The 16944-nt window shown below is 43.0% G+C and overlaps 1 protein-coding gene and 1 pseudogene across 2 annotated transcripts in view; both read left to right on the plus strand.

The window, feature by feature from the left end:
• Positions 1-16944, plus strand: part of Nalf1 (NALCN channel auxiliary factor 1) — a 528588-nt gene that overhangs the window by 438294 nt on the left and 73350 nt on the right. The window lies entirely within an intron of this gene.
• On the plus strand, positions 14102-14889 carry LOC102920570 (mitochondrial glutamate carrier 1 pseudogene; annotated as a pseudogene).

Raw genomic sequence — 16944 nt, forward strand, 5'->3', positions numbered from 1 at the left:
GGAGGAAGGGAGGAAGGGAGGAGGCAGGATAATATCTAATTGTTTCTACTTAGCACATTGTTCCACATATACTATCAGATATACCATAAACATTTTCCTTCTGATGCAGTATCTATGAGTAGGGATTCAGGGAACCAATTAGCTGAGTGGTACAGTCTTGGGGTTTCTTGTGAGGTTAAATTTAACTAGAATTGGAGACTCCACCTAGCTAACCTACTCATGGGGACTGGAGACTGGCAACATGTTTTGTGCCATACACACCCTTCACATGGGACTTCTGTAGGTCAGCTTGGACATCCTCCACAAGTGGCATTCCTTCAGAGTGAATGATGCAAAATACGGCAAATCACACATTGTCATTGTTGATTATGGTGCTCCAGATTAAACACACTAACCCTAGTGATATGGGATGAACCCATGTAAGGATGTGAGTGTCAGGCAAAGGATGAGTTAGGCTGGAGACGGGGGTGGCCACCACCTCCTGCATGCATCACATTGCTTCATCAAGCATAAAATTTTACCTTTCCTAATAATCCCTGTAGCATAGTCCCACTGTTACCACTCAAATCTAGATCTCACTTACCTATATGACTGAAAGTTCCCAGTACAGAACCTGGGGGTACTGAGAGCAAGCACCCAGGATTGCTTTTGCTGCAAGAGTGAGGCCTAACCTCGAAGACTTTTCTGGAAAGGAATGTTGGTAATGACTGCCATCACATGGTCATCAGGTAGGCCTGTTCAAATGCACAGCCAGCTGTGCCTTCCACCAGAAGGGCTTTCAGTCCCCCATGACCTCTACCTTAGTCTCTCAGACACACCAGCCCAGAGGTCAGTGCAGTAAGTTACTGTACCAAGAAGAGCTCTGTGTGTCCAGCAGGCTCAAGGCAGTCGGGAAGATGGACCGCTGCCAGGAGAGATATCCCTTCACTTCCTAAGGCTCTAATCCTTACCACTTTCTGCGATCCTTTGCCTTTAGGCTCCATTTCTCTGCATCCTGAGCCGGAAACAGGACTCACTGTGATCTCAAATGCTCTCCTGCCCCTTCCATGCTGCATTTCCTCTAGTTCAGCATTGTGCTCTCAAGTTCAGACTAGACAAGTTATAACAGGATTAGCTCAAGTACTCCTTCTGTGATGCCTTTCTTGCTTTCTCCTGAAGCAGAAAGCATCTCATTATTTCAAGAACTCCCAAGACATTTAGTCTCCTTTCTGAAGCCCTCATGGGACTTGCTACTGTCAACCCAGCAGCAGAGTTATTTGCAGACTTTTTTTTTTTTTATGTTTCCTGTTATATGGAAACTCTCAAGAGCAGGGTTTGTGTCTAATTTGTCTCTATATCCCTAAGTTGCCTAGCAGTATTTTAGTATCTTTCATCATCAGGTACCCAATAGATAATTTTAGAATATTATAAAATGCTCACCAGTGAATTTGCTTAGAGACGTATCCCATGGGTAGGCAGAACACTTATTTGCATATGATGCTAACATGTAAAATGTTGTATATGCATTATTGAATATTTTGTAAAAAATATTTTAGTAAGTTAACATAAAACTTGTCATTCAAAGTTGTTGATACAAAGAACTAAAACATTCATTTTTAATGGACATGCTTTCTTTTAGCCAGTTAGGACACTAATAGGGACACAATTTCTACTTATGAAACTTTAACTTTTGACACAAAAGTTCATGTTGTTACAATTTCTAGGGCAAACTGCACAAAAGACTAAATTGCCATCTGGTCTACCTCATAAGAATGTGCGTATTTGTTTTAATGAAACGTGGTTACAATTTGGATACAGGTAGCAATTTATATTATAAAGACCCTTAAATTTCATCTGTTTTTATCAAAATAAAGGCAGGAAAACTATCAAGGACCAATTTTAAAGGCAGAATTCTAAGAAAAGACTTTAAAACCAGCCCCTATTCTGGGTGCCAATTCTTGCCATTTTGTTTCAATAGCTAATCAATAAATGTTTACGTTTTCATTTAAACAGTCCGCAATTGTATTACTACTAAATATAGGACATTGGTGAGAGTTTTTTGGATCTCAATTATCACACTACTCATACAATGGTGTTTAAAATGGTAAATAAAACTTAACAGCCCTCAAGAGATTCACTATAAAAACAAAAGGATATCCTGTTTATGAAGATAACTAAAAATATGGTTAACGTTCTCAAAGACATAAAACTAAGGCCTTTGAGATTTTAGAGTAGTGGGCCCATTTTCATGGAAAAGAACATTTGACCTGGGTCTTGTATGGTAAAGAGGGACGCTTGGGACCTTGAGATGCTCCAGGGTGTTGTTCCCATCATGTCTGTGTGGAGAGAGAATGGATAGCTTAGAGTAAAGACAGACCAGGTGCCACAGAACGATGGAGAAGGAGGGCTTAGAAAGGATTCATTGTTCTTATGGGCATTTGGAAGACAACTAGAGACCTTAATAAGAGTAATCTCTGTTAACTTCAAGAGGCTGATTACAAGTAATTATTGAGGAAATAGAGCGAGGCATTGTGGGGATTGATAGCGGTGGGGGAGGGCTTAAAAGAAATTTAAAAAGTGTGTTGATTGAAGACACCATGATTTTAGAACCAGGAAGTATTTAGTAGCTAGAACTGAGTCTCAAGATGAGAAGGTAGAAAGTATAGAAAGGATGAAGGCCTGGTCTGTGATGTGCCTGGGAAGGCAAGCTTGGGAGCCTTTGGGGAGGGTTTCCCATTTGCAAGGGCTGTGGAATGGAGCGTCTGTCTTCCTAGGGATCTGGGAAGAGAGGAGAGGAGAGCAGGTGACAATACTAAGACCAAAGAAGAAGAAAACAGATGAGATTGACCTCATGTGAGTTAGAAGCAGCATTGAGAACTTGGGGATGTGCAACGTTTACAGATGTTTTGACTAAAATGACAAGCAGGTGAATAACTGGAGACAGGTGACATTCTTTTGCCTTCAGCGTTATTCCTGAGCTTCCTAGAAATTTTGTATGAAGTAGAAGGAAGACTTTTGTGTAGCAGGGCAAATGTAGTAGTCTACTTAAAACAGATAAGAAAATAATAAAAACAGACCGATACCCTGGAGTTGAAGTTACAGGCAGCTGAGAGCCACGTGACATGGCTGGGCGCTATGCTCTGATCCTCTTGCAACAGCAGGAAACACTCTTAACACCTGAGCCTCCTCTACAGCCTCAACATTGCCAGACTTTAAAAAAAGAAAAAAAAAGACCATCCGTGTGTTTTATTTGGTTTCATTTTATGTAAGCATTACTGAGTATGTTTAGAAAACATCGTGTTCTGTGTTCCTCCTGAGATGTGACGAGATGTGATGGACTTGGCCTGTCACTCATCCATCCGTGACACTTGGGTGGAGAGAAAGGAGAGGGAAAGCAAACATAGCACTCCTAACTCTAAAAGTGGGCAGCCTGTAGTCTTACCTACTCTGCTTTTTTAATGATTTTGTAGGCACTGCATGGGTAACTATTGAATTACATTGATGGATGAGGATTGGATCGGATGAATTTTGTGAAAATCTGCCTTGATGATGATCAGTGGAAGGACACTGTCCCATGTGCTTTGGTTGAGAGCATGAGCAGGAGTACAATACCTGACTAAACGTTCTTGCCTTTGGCTGACCTTTCTTTCCACAAGTCACAATTAAAACTGCAAATAGGCCTGGTAAATGACTTGACATCAATGTGACCTCCGATGAATGAGGTGACTGATATTTCATGATATAGTTTTATGTGTCCTGTACAAACCATTGTTACTTATAAATCACAATATAAAATGAAGGCATATGGTTAATTATGACCAAATTTTCTCATCAATTATGAAATTAGCAGGGTTAAAGGCATAGAGATAATAATAATAAGACATGTGTTGGGCTGTGGCTCAGTGATTGCTAGTGGTCACTTAACATGTGCATGGGCTTGATTCTTGGCACAGCAAATTAGAACCATCATTATAAATAAATAGGACAAACATTATCCACCTAAAATGACTTGAGGAGGGCCACACCAGGACTATGCAGGACAGAATACATAATGTTTATTCAGTGTTTCTATACCTCTCCTACCTGCTGCTTTTTCTCCTGCTTGCTCACCGTCATAAAGATGTCATATGGGGTACTTGGGGGTTTCTCATAAACACCTGCTGATGCTTTCTGGAATAACAGGTAGGGAGTGCTATGAGCTGGTTGATGGTATGTGGGCAGGGACCAGAGTAGAAGTGAGAGACATGGAGAAGGAAAGAGCCTGAAATAGGACCTATTGTTATGTCCTTCAGGCACTGGCTTCAGAAGCCAGTATTACGAGGCTAAGTGACTTTAAGTGGCCATGCTCCCAGGCAGTACTAATGAGAGTCCTGACAGCCAAGATCCAAATTTAGACACCCATAATGGCTCTTCCTGGTTTGCAGATATCTTAAAACAGCGGCAGTTGATGGAGCGACAGGATAGGAAAGTTTGCTTCTTGCTGGTTGAGTTTTTAGAGGAAATGGTTTGAAGTAGAAGAGAACAGGCCAGGGTTTTTTCTCCTCAGAAGGAAACTGAGGAGAGTCTAAAAATAATAACCTCTGCCCTGACTCTGAGAGTCACATGGTGTTTGCTAAGTAAAATCCTAGCTGCTTAATAATTAACAGTATTTTAAATAAAGAAGGTAATATACAAATAGAGTTCTCAAACTAATTTGTGGATATGAAGGAAAAAATGACTTTGTAATTTCAAAGTAGTAAATTGAATGTTTTCTGGAAGATACCCAGCATACACTATTCCTAAATGACAGTTGAAATTGACAATTATGTTAAATTACCAGAAAGCTCAAGTAATTTCCAAGACTCAGTGAAAAACTAGAATGTGAATACAACATTCTGTATCTTGCATAACTCCCAAATAAGGGGAGGAAGATCATTTTGTTAATTTGGAGATGTTTCTTGAAGATTTTCATTTGCATTTTTCTACTTCTTTATTGATTTTGATTAAAACCTACTTGTTGGGTCAACAAATCAGACATCCATACATGTAGCAAGAAAAAAAAACAGAATTGAGTTAAAACTTTTATATTATGTAAATTTAAAATATGTTTTTCAAATTATAGATGATTGTTCATCTAAAACAAATTCGTGATGTTTGGTTTCCTTAATCATTGATGTGTTTATATTTTTGTGGTTTAGATAGCTTACTTTCATGTGATAACAAAGATGAGATGGAATATCAAAGACTTTTGATAATCATCAAATGTCAGGCATAAAAATACCTCTATTGAACTAGGTCTATAGAAATGACGTCTTAAAAACCTTTACGCTCGGCCCAGAATTCAGATGTATGATCCTCAGCCAAGCTTCTTCTCTGTTTTGCTTTTCTTCATCTCTGAATGTATGAAACACAGGTAGATTGTTTTTGGTCCTTTGTGTGGTCTGCTGGTCTGTCTGGTCTGTTTCTTGATCAGAACATATTGCAAGGGAAAGGTGGCATGAGTGTTCAGCAGTTCTTCTGAATAAGTTCCCCACTTGTGAGAATGTACATTCCTGAGGTTCACTGACCTCTTGACTTCACGTCTTCCTATGATGCCCCACCAGCTCCCATGTGTGGGTTAGACTTGTCTGCTCAGTCCTAGCAAATAAATAAAACATGGCAAAAGGAAATGTCAGTCAATGGTGTGCCCTTCACTTTGTTTCTCATAACTCTCCTTCCGGTGTAGGTGATCTGTGATACCTGAAAAGGAGTCGGTGTGGGTGGGAGCACACAGGCCCCTTCTGCTCACAAGCTCTCAGGACCCTAGTAACCCTCCAGAAACCAAGCTCAGACAAACTCCTCTTGTTCCAATAAGAACTTGGGGTATTATAGACCTGGCCAGCATGTCCTGCCAACTCATGGTATAAATGATTGAGTTCAGCCTGTCCAAATGCATGGTATACTTAGGAACTTGACAAACTTGAACCTTAGATAAACACATTTCAAAGTTTCAGTGTGTCCCATATAATTTTTTAACATCTGCATATCTATTTCTTTACGGTAGTCACGGCTGTATGTACGAGGTATATGTGTGCCGGGTGTGCATGAGGAAGGCAGAGGGCAACCTGTGGAAGTTTGCTCTGTTCTTCTACCATGGAGGTCCCAGGGACTGTACTTAGGTCTCTGGACTTGGAAGTGAGGGTCTTTACTCACTAGGCCATCTTGCTAGTACTTGGACGATATTCAAACATCAAGAAATTACTGGCTGCTTCCCTAACACATAAACCGAGTCTGTATTTCACATGGAAGCCATTGAGGTGAGATACTTTGAGCTGGAGGAGCAGTGAAATCTCTCATAGATTCCCTTTCTACAGAAACGGTAAGGAGTGGGGAGGCATTGCTATTTCAAGCTGGGATGGTATGCCCACTTTGTTGGGGAGCAAGAAGTAACTCCCTAATAATTAGATGGGGGCCCAAGCAATCCTCACACTCCACTCAGGTTACCGACAGAGGTTTTAATTGGTCTTTTGGGTGAAGCACCAATAATAAGCATCTTATGTTCCCTTTTCTTCTGGATGGAACACAGTTTAGGATAATATGGAATTTGCATTATTTAAAAAAATAGCATACTTATTAAAATCTCTACTGAACAGAGAATTTTAAGACAATAAAACCATTCTGAAGCAAACAAAGCTACTGTGAAAACTTTACACGATTTTATCTGCTCAATGCCTTGGCTGAGAACAGCACAGCAACCTGTTGGTGGCACAGGCTTAATAGATTCTGATGTCTCTGAATCCATCTTTCCCTCCATTGGATCCTGTGAACCACTAACTACTATCCTGCTGGTCTTGGGAACTTTCTCAAAACCTTTCTGTCTTTTCTTAATCGTTTCCTGTCCCAGCAGACAAGGTCCTCTCAGGTCTGGTGATTCCTACAGCCTGTGGCTGATCCTTTCCCATGCCAGCTTTTACAACAGAGTTTCCATTCAACACCAGGGTCCAGTTTACAGGCATTCTGAAAGTGTTACTTACTTCTCCTGAAAAGAGAGAAGAGAGAACTATAGGTAACAGAGGAAAACTGGTTGTCTATTACCAAGTGGCCAGTCCTGAAAACATGTATGAAAGTAATATTATACAGACGGAACAGGTTATATTTAGGAATAAAAGTTATACATATGCATTTATACATGCAATAACAACTAGTTTAAAAAAAGAGGCCATGAATTTTAAGGAGATCAGGGATGGTTATATGGGAGGGGTTGGAGTAAGGAAAGGAAAAGATAAATGAAATATTATTATAATTATTATTCTCAAGAATAAAAATATGCTATACTGTCAGAAGGGGCAGCGGACTGCAAGCAGAAACTCTTGACCAATCTTTTGTTTATCTTCCTTGCTTTTCCATAACATCTTATTCCATGGCATCGTATTAGTGCCCACTGAGGCACACGTTGCTCTAAAACACTCTAACAGTTTCATCAAAGGATGAGGTTCTGTTGTCAGGTGTGTGTGAAGCACGTGACTTCCTCCTGCCTTTGTGTATTCATTATGTGTGGCAATTGAGTATGGTCATGGGCACTGTGAGCACCTGTGTGCACAAGTTCAAATCTCCTAGAACCACATTACATATGAAAGTGGAACGTCCTTTAAAATTTAAGAAAAATAAATTAAAATAGGACACGAGGCCATGGCAGTGCCAGGTCTTTCTCTTATCGGGATTCACTGAGATAGAAACTTGTACGTATTTGGTGTCATGGAGGCCATGGGATGCTCATTCCTCTCTCAGTCCCCTCCAGACACCTGCAAACACCAGAGACCTTTCTCCAAGGACCTCCCCACCTCTGTGGTGCTGGAGGGTAGCCGATGCAGGCCTTGATACTGCAGGGAAATGGCACTGCTCGCTCAGCAGGATGACCCACTTCTGCTCTGTGGGGCCTGGCTAAAAGGAGGCTGGTTATTTCCCTGGGATGCTCCTCACCATTTTTCTTTATTCATGACTTTTGTTCCTTTTCCTGGTGTCATTTTTCTTTCAAACGAGCTCTGTCATTTTGCAGCCCAGAAGAGAGTAAACACCTTCGGTGTCCCAACTCAATATTTTCAATGATTGTTTTTAACCCTTTTGAACATCTGTCTTCATGACATTAATGTCAAATTTTCTGGTGGGAACCAGAGATTTTGATTTTGTGTGGTGGGGAAATAAATCCTCTGTCTGCAGGCAGATGTGTCAAGGGTTTCTTCTCTCTCATCTGGAGCATGAGAGCACAGAAAGGTTAATACTGTTCAGCCCAGTTATCATCTGTGTGTGATTCTCTAATATTGATTTTATCCGTCATGTGGTGGGAATTTTACAGCAACTCTAATAATGCGGTGTGTAATAATAAATAAATAAAAATAGACTTCAACACCATTGAGAATAACACTATACTTATTTACAAAGTCCTTTGCATTTGTTAATTGCTTTTCTTCCCATCTTTAGGGCTCTGGTGTTAGCAGGTCTGATCATTACCATTGTTTGTCTTCATGTCACCAGGACCAAGTCAGTGGGGTTACAATCAATACAGGAATGAAGTGTTTTCTCCACAAAAGGAAGTAGAACCACTCACACAGACATGGAGGGCATCTTTGATGTACCTGACATGCCTACTTCCCCATATGATGTTTGACCCTTGTGGGTCTTCAAGGCATACAATCAAAGATGGAAGAAGTAGCCAAGGCAATATGTTCCCTTCAGTAGCTGGGGGAAGGCAATACTAAGCAAGCATCCTGCTTCCTGTACCAATGTTTCACTTCCTGTCTGCACTGAGGTAAAACAATCGTGTGACACCTGTGTCCTGCTTGTCAGGGCTATGGATGCTTAAAGTCTCTGTCCTGCAATCTGTCTTATTATAGATTTAACAAGAAAATGTACTTTATGGAGGGAAAGCCGTCTAGCTGCAGCGATTGGCTTGTGTGTATGTGTGAGTGTTGACAAACTCATTAATATTTTGTGGAAGAAAAGAGTTAGAAACACAATGGGGGAAATGAACAGTTTAATTTGTTTAAAGTTAAATCTATTCTTTGAAAATTCTGTGCATGGCTGATATAAGGCTGGCTGATTGCTCTCACTCCCACTCCCTCCAATCTCCCTACTTTAGCAAACACTCCTCCCTATGAGTCCTTTGGTGCCCTTTTGTTTTGTTTTGTTTTGTTTGGTTTTGTTTTGTTTTGTTTTGGACCCACTGGGTTTAACAAGGAAGTCTGTGCAATCATAATCTTGGAACTGTCCATTGGAGCCTGGTAAACTTGCCACTAAGCCCACAGCTAAAGGCAATGACTGCCCTTAGAATCCATCAGTAGCCAGTTACTCATAGGAAGAAGTATGGCCCTGTCAGGCCCTGCCCAACCCATGATTGACTGTGGCAAAGCCCCAGTTTCATGCGGACCCAGTGCTGACAGCCACAAAGGCTGTGCAGCTGGGATTGCAATAGCTGTACCGTGCCCAGAAGACGCCATTCACAGCGCTTTGCAATACCTTGTAGTTCTGACATTCTGCTCATTCCTTCTACCAATATTCCCTGAGCTGTAGAAGGATTGTTATGAATGTCCTATTTAGAGCTGAGGACTCAAGTCTTCTCAGAACCTCGGAGAGCTGAGATACATGCCTAGAAGCTCACCTCCAAAAAGGCGACTATTGCTACATTAATCATAATTCAATTCTACATAAAGTGGGTTATGTTTCTCAAGGATGAAAGAATAACTCACAGAAATTTATTGTGTGGACAATGATGCTATAAAACCATAAATTAAAATGTTAATGTTATTATGGCCTGCCCTCCTGAAGTATCTCCATAGTAAAGAGAGAGTGGAGTGGGGGGAGTGAGGGGTAGGGGGCAAAGGGCTACTCTGGTTGGTTCTTTCAAGGCCAATGATGTGATCATGAGGACTCCACTCTCCTGAGCTCAGGCAACCATAATCAGCACCCCTCAGCCCCTTCAGCCCTATCACATTGGGTATTAAGACTCCAGAATATGCATTTTTGGACACACAAACATTCAGTGCATAACACTGTCTAAACCATATTCCCATCTAAAGGAGTTGTCATGGGCCGTACTGAGAGGGCTGTAAAACTCTGCTGCTGCCTTTGTTGTATGGTTGTAAGGATTGTGGGCACAGTTTCCATTGCTTCCTTTTCTCCACATTTGTCACAGGAGGAGCCCAGTGACCCTCAAGGCTGGGTTTTCCTTTCTGACCGCCACATGCCAGTCTGTCCTTTAGCACACCGTGAAGCTTAGGCCACAGCAGCTCCGTGTTCTGAGACCGGTTCTTGGGTTGTCTTCAGTTTCCTTTCTCTCCGGATGCAGCATTCTCACGCTCATGCCCAGGCCGCTCTTCTTGTACTTCGGAGTGTCTAGTCCCCAGTGTTTCTCCCATCCATCTTCTGACCTTGGTAGACATGTCACCGAGGGGTCTAGGAAACTGTCTGCTCAGTCACCGGGAACGAAAGAGCAGCATGTCCCGAGCACCTCTCCCAGGACAGGCACTTGTCACTGTTAGATTCTTGGTACAGTTTCTGACCATCCTTGCCCATCGTTTTCAAAGCTGTTGGATTTGAGGATAAAGATCATAAGGTGACTGTAACACAGATAGGTGTTGCAGACACTCTGAGGCTTCTTTAGAAATAAGGCATTTGGTATAGAAAATTAGAACTTTGCATTCAGGATGGAGGTTTGGGGAAGAAAACATATTTTCAGATATTACAGATTCACAGCCAAAGACCCCATAAAAAAAGACAACCAGCAAGAGGACAAGGTACAGGTTTGTTTAATGTAAGTTTTGTATGACACATGACATTTTACAAGGGAGACCCTCAGGAACAGTAAACTTGAATATTTTAGTACTAGGTTTGTTGATCACTGGTGATTCCTGAATAAAAACATCAGGAAGGGGAGTACAGTATCTGATGGTGGTGGACCTGAGTGTGAGTGGTTGGGTATGAAACAGCCCCATGGGCTGTGTGTTTGAACACTTGACTGATAGCTGTTGATGCTGCTTAGAGATGCTATGAGCCCTTCTGGAGGTAGAGTCTCAGTGGCAGAAGTGGGACACTGAGACCCTCCTTATATGGTATAGCCTAGCCTTGGTTCTGCTCTCTCTGACACAGACTAAGCCTCTCCGCTGTGGTGAACTGAATTCCCCTCCAACTGTGACCCAAAATAAACCCCTCCCTCCTTAAGCTGCTTGTTAGGCATCTTGTCACAGCTGTGAGAGAAATAACGAATGCACTGTGGAACCCCAGCAGGGCCTGTTGTCCAGTTCTTGACATCTCAGTGACTTTGACTGCTTTTTTCCAAGCACAAGAAGGTAACTCCTTACACAAGAGTCTCGTGATGTGGTCCACAGGACGCGCAGATCATCTTAGATCCTGGGAGTTCCTTCAGGGGACAACAGTAAGGAAGATGAAAGACATCCCCATTTCTCTTCCCTCAAACGTCACAGTGCTCTATCACGAAGTGGTGTGTTCTGATATGACATTAGCGCACTTCCTTTTTTATGAGTACATATTATGTCTTTCTTATTTGTACATTGTAGATTATAATGTTTTGTATATGATAAGGTGTAATCCTATTTCCACATGCAGCTTATACCACTTGGCTGTGCTATGTAGCCTTGTTAATCTTCATATCTGATCTGATGGTTGTCTTTGTTTCTGCCTCCCTACAGAGGTAGGAGCATTTCAAAGTTGCCCAAGATACATGGTATTTGTTTCCTTGCCTGAAAGTTTTCTTTAAAAGTTTGTGTTGTTTGACAGTCTATGAAGTACTTACGGCTCCTGGATGGTGGAAAATATATGCTGATGCTAACCTATAATTTCTTGAAGACACTTAAGAATCATGGATTACAAACTACAAAACTCCTAAGTCAATAAACTTCGTTACCAAAGTGTGTAGGATTTTATTGGGAACCATCAAATGTAACTAAAATCTTAATGATGGTGATACAGGGATGAAGAGATGATTCAGTGGTTAAGAGCACTTGCCACTCTTTCAGAGGACCTGAGTTCAAGTCTCAGCACCCTCATGGTGGCTCCACGTGTCTTTAACTCCAGTTCCAGGGCTCTAATGCCCTCTACGAGCACTTCACACACAGTGCACATAAATACACACAGGCAAAACTCACACACACCTGAAATTGAACCACAATTTCGTGTGAGTTCCTGCTTCAGAAGTTCATTTGCAATGTGTAACTGGATAGAAGAAATACAATAGATGATAGATAGATAGACAGATAAATATTGTTAATAGATAAATGGATAGATGATAGACAGTAAAGAGATGCACAGATGATAGATAAATGGATAAATGTTAGACAGATATGGGCAGATGATAGGTAGTAAATAGGAGTATAGATAGATGGACGTAGATAGCAGATAGGTACAGAGATGAAGATGTGTTGATAGACGGATAGTGGTGTATGCTAAGCAGTTTATTGCATATCTGATTTTGCTCTTCTTTAATTTGAGGCCTGAAAACCCAGGAGAAGCTGGTTATAGAAGGAGCAGGGTTGCCCCATGGGGTCGACTATGACACTTTAGGAACAATGGTCAGGGTGCATAAGAGCATTTATCAAAGACAGGGGCGGGCAAAAATGCTGGCATGTGATTTGTTGGAACCCTGTGAACAGGCCCTTAAGAATAGAATAAGACATCAACACTTATTGTGTGTGTGTGTGTGTGTGTGTGTGTGTGTGTGTGTCTAGTTTATGAGCCTGAAATGAAGCATGTGCCATTGTTTATGTATAGCAATGGCTTCTGTCTAATTATTTTAAAACTCATAACAAGGTGGCTGATAGCTTCAGGTTAACATGTATCAAAATTTATGCAGTATTTCCATGAAAGTATTAAAATTTATAGACTTTCTATTGGAGTCCTACTTAAAGTATTACCATGGTACATGGTGCGTGGATTGCCCCAAGGAAAACACTGAAGTACAGTCAGCCTGGGAGACAAGGACCATGAATAATTCAACTAAAGGAATGGCCAAAGTTTGAGACAGAAAGATATTAAATTTTCAATATTCTGAAAAAAGTTGATTATTACTAGAAGAGGAACTTTAGATAGCTGGTCAGTCTTAAATAATTGTACACTATGCACAATTAAAGGGGACACTGTGTGACACCTACTTTTCCCTCATATTACAAAGTGAGATTTCTAGTAACAACTCAGGAGCTTCCCACCCGTGCCGACCCGGCAGCTGTCTCCTTCGTCCCATGATTCTCTAACATGGACCAGCGACCTGCCTGCTCTGGCATCACTGAGTGGATGATGAAGATGAGAGACCCACTCATCATCTTTATGAGCAGGACTTGGAGAACTCCAGAAGAGTTGCTGTGAAGAAATTTGCCTACTGAAATAAAAACTTTAGACTCAGCATGCAAACTGACTTTAAAACACCTTGAAGACACTTAAAATTTTCCAGGCAGTGGCCCCAAGATGCCCATGTTTTCTAAGGTATTTCTGTTTTTAATAAATAACATTACCAGCCTTCAACCAATAAACAAAACTTTCCATTCACCTACAAATCTATTTCACTTGCTTCTAAACACCTCCCTCTCTAGTCTCCTTCCCCCCCCCACACACACTTCTCTTGTCTCATTTCTCAAGGCCTCCCCTGCTGATTGCTCTGTCTTCTGAAGTAACCTCCTCCCACTCCCAATTCCCTGATTTCTCATCCAGTCTTGACTCTGAAGCCAGAGGGATAATAGAAAGACACTCATCTCACCGTCTTACTCTGACTGCCTTAAAATAAATCGCCAGTGGAGAAAAATAAAGCAAAACACACGTTACTTCTCTGGTGCTGTCTCCTTGCTCTCTGAGACTCACCCAGGGACCTCTGTCAGGCTCATCCTTTTGTCTCCAGCTTGCTGGTTGGCCCTGCCCCTGGCTACTGAACACATTGCATCTTCAGATGGCTCTGCTCTCTGCCCCATGCCTCCTAAGCCACACAACATGCATTCTGGTTCTTCTTTTAAACATGACTTCTTTTAGAATGTCCTAGGATCCACCCCACTCGATTCGTACCCTTTCAGTTTTGATTGAATGTTTTGTTCAGGTAATTGTAGAAAGACAGGAATGCAGCACAGAAATCCCACATATCCTTCCCAACCAGGGTATCAGCAACAACGTCATGTTCCTCATTGACCAGGCTAAGTCTCGGCTGCAGGACCAGCATACTGGCCAGCGCATACATGCCAGCATGTCTAATTGCTTCATCAAGACCATCTACTCCAAGGGCTCCTTCGGCACGTACAGGGAAGCAGCGATAAACCTGACCCTGGCCACCCGTGAGAAGGCCATCAAGCTGGCAGCTAATGACTGTTTCAGACCTCAGCTCTCTAAGGATGGACAAAAGCTGACCCTGCCTAAGAAAATGTTGGCAGGCTGCAGAGCTGGCACCTGCCAGGCGATTGTGACCACCCCCTGGAGATGCTGAAGATCCAGTTGCAAGATGCAGGCCACATTGCTGCTCAGAGGAGGATTCTGGCCGCCCAGGCTCAGCTGTCAGCCAGGGAGGTACCCAGCCCTCAGTAGAAGTTCCAGCCACTCCTCAGCCCATGGCCTCCCAGCTCACCTCATGACCTGATGCAGAACCATGGCATCGGTGGCCTCTACAAGGGACTGGGTCCACACTGCTCAGGAATGCCCCCTTCTCTGACGTCTACTTCCCCGTTTGCCAACCTGAACCAGCTGGGTGACACATATTCTAAGAAGTCTCCTTGCTGCGTGTCCTTCCTGTCGGGCGTCAATGAGGACACTTACTCGGTGTTTGTAGACTGTGCCCAGAGGATCTGGAGACATAAGAGCCCCTCAGCCTTCCTGAAAGGCGCATACTGCTGTGCACAGGTCCTTGGCCCACTGTTGGGCATCACCCAGATGGTCTACTTCCTGGGCATCGCTGGGGCCAAAGCACTGTGACCAGCACAAACCTGAGGAGGTCTTGTCTCTCCCCAGCCCTCCCCATCAATCAGGAAGGCAGGAAAAGGGTGCAGGGTCCATGTGGAAGGTGCACACATAGACCCCCATGGGGTCCTGAAGGGACAAAATGAATTTGGAATCAAGGTCTTATTTGTGTAGAAAAGACAGAAATCTGTACATTCCTTAAGCTAGTCCCGTCGAGCCAGCCCTGTCCCATCTCTGTACCCCAACCTATTCTCACTTGGCCTGAACACCCCTGACAAAGAGTTGGTCTCTGGGCTGGGGCCCTCAAGTCCTCTGGTCTCTGAGACCCTCCTGGTCTACAAATGGGACGGACACACACACACACACACACACACACACACACACACACACACATTTATTGAAATTACTGTGCTCATTTGCCTCTGCCTGTCTTCTGCCCATGAGTTGCTTTTCTTCCTGCCTCAGCCAGGACCCCATTCTGCCTCCCAGCCAGCCTTACAGGAGGACTGGAGGGTTCCATCCTCATGCTAGGCTAGGATTCCTAGGCTGGGTGTGCTGCCCCATTTAGTTCCGATCGCAGGCACCCCATGTGGGATGCACATTGTTCGAGGTCTTTGTGTACCTGAGGTGGGGCAGGCTGCTACCTCCAACCTCCAACAGTCAGCTGTCCAGGCTGCATGGGGATGGGCCCTTAAGGGCACAGTTGCCTTTCTCTACAGAGTCAGGCACTCTATGCTCTGTGCTCTTGTGTTGTGTGTGCCTCGGGCCTTCTGTGGACCCTGTCCAATAATTTAGTTCTCCAGCCTGGTAAACTCTTCTGATTGAGCCCTACTCCTGGACAGAGATTGCTTGTGGGGGAAGGGCGGGCATGAAGGTCAGTTACAGAGCTTGAGACACCCAGCTCTGTTGTTTTTTACTCTTTTGGGGGGCCCACCACCCAGCTGTCAAATAAATCACACATGGAGGCTTATTCTTACTTATGAATGCCCGGCCTTACCTTGGCTTGTTTCTTGCCAGCTTTCCTTGACTTAAATTATCCCATCTACCTTTTGCCTCTGGGCTTTTCCTGTTTTCTCACTTCTGTAAATCTTACTCTTACTCATGGCTTTCTGTGCAGCTAAGTGGCTGCCCCTGGAGTTCTCCTCCTTCTCTGGCTACTTCTTTCTTCATCCCAGATTTCTCCCTCTCTATATCCTCTCTGCTTGCCAGCTCTGCCTATTTATTTCTCTCTCCTGCCTCTCTCGCTATTGGCCATTGAGCTCTTTATTAGACCATCATGTGTTTCAGACAGACACAGTAACACAGCTTCCCAGAGCTAAACAAATTCAATATAAACAAAAGTAATACACCTTAGAATAATAGGCCACAGCACAGCTGTCTGAGCTTCTGTCTGTATTTGGAAAGCCCCACCCTTCCAGCCCTGGATCCTCTGTTCTGAATCAAAGCAGCTCCCCTCCCCTGCCCTGGCCATTGATTGTGTTTGGTGATTGACAGAAGTGCCTGTGCTGTGTCCCTCAAGCCTGACACCTTCCACGGAGGCCCCTTCCCAGTGACACTACCCGGGGCTCAAGCCTGAGCAGCCCTTAGTTCATGGCTGTCCCTGGGAGCCTCCTCTCCTATCACTTCTACACTTTGAAAACTGCCGCTGATGCTCACAGAATTATATTTTTTTCTTTTGAAGTTTTAAGAAGTTGTGACTTTTTGTGTCTTATCATGTAAAAGATGAATTCATTTTCTAAACAGAAAAAACAAACAAACAAAAAATGCTGCATTCTGAGAGAATGAACTCAACAACAGAAAGAGACATTTGTGCAAAGAATGACCTATTTTATCAGCAATGCAAGTGACCGTCCACTTTCCAGGATGATTGTGAGCAAATTGTCATGTGCGCCTGCAATGAGCCCTCATACGAGCTTTAAGATGGTGAGACTGATTTCTTTCGTGTTGGGAAGAGAAAGTAATATGAGACAGCTTTTTACTTAATTACACAAAGCAAGTGTGAGGCTTTTGTTGGTTATTGTTCCTTATCGTTGCTGCTGTTCCATGACAAGTGAGACCAAGGCCAGCCCA

This window comes from Peromyscus maniculatus, chromosome 17 (genome assembly GCF_049852395.1).
Source record: "Peromyscus maniculatus bairdii isolate BWxNUB_F1_BW_parent chromosome 17, HU_Pman_BW_mat_3.1, whole genome shotgun sequence".
In the NCBI taxonomy this organism is placed as follows: domain Eukaryota; kingdom Metazoa; phylum Chordata; class Mammalia; order Rodentia; family Cricetidae; genus Peromyscus; species Peromyscus maniculatus.